The sequence below is a fragment of the Schistocerca nitens genome, chromosome 1 (genome assembly GCF_023898315.1).
Source record: "Schistocerca nitens isolate TAMUIC-IGC-003100 chromosome 1, iqSchNite1.1, whole genome shotgun sequence".
NCBI lineage: Eukaryota > Metazoa > Arthropoda > Insecta > Orthoptera > Acrididae > Schistocerca > Schistocerca nitens.
In genome coordinates, this window is record NC_064614.1 from 1,128,739,393 (window position 1) to 1,128,742,261 (window position 2,869).

Below are 2,869 nucleotides of genomic sequence, written 5' to 3' on the forward strand. Positions count from 1 at the left end.
TTAATGATGGTGACAAATGCGGTATTTAACACGTTGTGGCCTATCAAATTGGACCAGACTGCTTACTCTACGCGTAATTAATTTTAGTTCCGCGGGCGTTATGATTAATTGGAGTCCGTTGCATAAATGAGAGAAAATGGTGGGGCCTTGGTTTTGTCATCGTATCATATAATTAAAATATTCCGCAGTTTTTAAGGCTATAACGTCCTCGATCCGTCCTCATTTGCATAAATACCTTGCCGACATTAATGAATAAAGTCGGCTTAATGAGTCTGCATTGAGACCTTGTGCCTTGCGTCCTACTGCGGCTTTCTACCTTTTAGACAGCTCCTGCATGACAAGGTCGACATCTGTGGTGAAAGGGAGTCACCATTATTTGAACAAAATGAGGTTGCACTGAAGTCCGTCTTCGTAATTAATTAAATGCAGTGAAATAATATAATACGATACGGCTGTTGAGAAACGAAGCTGGTACCGCGCAAAAACCGCAGTGGTTTCAGCATCCGTAATGGGATGCTTGCTTCCAGCTTCCGCCTTTTTCCGAGCTCCGCTTCTGCGTTTGCGTGTGTGATGTTCAGCGTATGTGGTCTACGAATGATTCTTTTGCCTGAGCTACAGCAGGTAATCGTGCTGACGGAATGGTCAGGTTGATACTAGTGGTCAAATTCAGGTAGAAGTTGCTAAACATGAGAGGCTCAGGATGAAAGCTTCATACTCGAAAATTTTGGCTTTGTTCCGTCAGATAAGCGAAGAGAAGTAGAAATTCTGGTTTCATGCACGATGTAGACGCACAATGAAACACGACGCTACCATTTCTAAGCTAAAGCGCAATGGACATAGTAGAAAAATGAATATTAAATCCTACAAAACAGTGTTCAGTTTAGATTCTTTGGAACGATGATTACAAACCCAATGTCGGAACTAGAAAATTCAAAATGGCGGGTCAAAAATGAATATTTAGCGGATTCCAGTAAAACTTATGATATAAAGTATTTTGAGGTTGCTGACAACGAATTAGAAGTCGAAACTGCCGAACTGAAATGTTTTATTCCATATTTTACATTTTTTAGACGAATTCGTAGTCACATATGTCTCGCCTGTGATTACCGCATTCAGAAGGGTCACTGTCAGGTTGTCCGCTAACAGATGGTTCGAAAAACAGATCTTTTATCTCAGGTGGCATCTGTTAATCTTATTCAGTTGGTATCTTCTGGAATCTCGAGATGAGCGGATCCCAAGACGCCAAAAGCCGATGGGAGACGTCATGCCTCGTTCTCTTACTGGAACATTTGCGCGTAAAATCTAGTCAACAATGCCAGATATCCTTATTCCGAGGTTCTTTCATATAGCCGACCAATAGATAAACTAATACCTTTTATTATGGCATGTCCTTGCATCAAAACTATATGGATTTATGACCGCAATGGGTATTATTGCAGAATAATGAGTTTCTGGTGAAGTTGGCACCGGACTTTCGAGAAGTATACATTTTTCAGAGTTCTTGATAGATATGCTACAGTTTCAGAGTTCTCCATACAACATTTGAATAACAGTGCAGAATTTTGCCAAAACAAAAAAAAAAAAAAAAACAATAGTACCCCGGTAAAATTTAATTTTATAAAGAAAATCTCGAATTTTCTAGTTTTCAAAAAAAATTATCTTTAAGTTCTGCATAGCTCCCCAAGAGGCAACGGCCTTGCCGCAGTGGATACACCGGTTCCCGTGAGATCACCGAAGTTAAGCGCTGTCGGGCGTGGTCGGCACTTGGATGGTTGACCATCCAAGACGCCATCCGCTGTTGCCATTTTTCGAGGTGCGCCGGCCGCGGTGGCCGTGCGGTTCTAGGCGCTGCAGTCCGGAACCGCGGGACTGCTACGGTCGCAGGTTCGAATCCTGCCTCGGGCATGGATGTGTGTGATGTCCTTGGGTTAGTTAGGTTTAAGTAGTTCTAAGTTCTAGAGGATTGATGACCTAAGATGTTAAGTCCCATAGTGCTCAGAGCCATTTGAACCATTTTTCGGGGTGCACTCAGCCTCGTGATGCCAATTGAGGAACTACTCGACCGAATAGTAGCGGCTTCGGTCAAGAATACCATCATAACGACCGAGAGAGCGGTGTGCTGACCCCACGCCCCTCCTATCCGCATCCTCCACTGAGGATGACACGGCGGTGGGATGGTCCCGGTAGGCCACTCGTGGCCTGACGACGGAGTGCTTTATAGCTCTCCAAGAGTTCTACAGAGAACTCTAATGACATTTTTTGTGCAGACAGTAATTTATTATATAATTGCAATAATGAGGGACCAATTTTTATCTTATGGAACTGCCACACGATGGAAATAGGCCATCCACTGGAAACGTCTAGATATGTGCACACAAATACATTTGAACTCCTTAACTATACAACTAAGGCTGTTGCACAACCAGTAACAAATGTGGAGTCACGCAGCTGCCATTTTGTAGCCAACGATTTCGGACAGTATCGGTAGCAATTTAGTTTTAAGTCGATATACGTCATTAGACCGATTAAAAATCTAATAAACATGCTCTTTGAAGTGCTAGCCATCTTATTTCATCCTGACAACTGTCACGGCACGCGTCATTTCGACCCTAGGCTCGAATACCACTGCAGCATCGGACAAGTATGTATCATGGCAACTACACAAGATTTCGTGGAATTTAAGTCTGAACGCGAATCTTTTTCTGTTCTGTCCTGGTTTTGAAGCGCGTTGGCTCACTGTGTAACAATAAGATAAGACGGCCATATTGAGAATTATGAACAACTCATCGTTAAGAAAATTAATTTTTTAGGGAACCATGTACAGCATGATCCATTAAATTTCCGGCATGAGGCCGTAGAAACTTGATTT

At 42.7% G+C, this 2,869-nt stretch overlaps 1 pseudogene; it reads left to right on the plus strand.

Annotated features, from left to right (window-relative positions):
- The first annotated feature begins 1,686 nt into the window (after nt 1–1,686).
- On the plus strand, nt 1,687–1,804 carry LOC126206618 (5S ribosomal RNA; annotated as a pseudogene).
- The last annotated feature ends 1,065 nt before the right edge of the window (nt 1,805–2,869 follow it).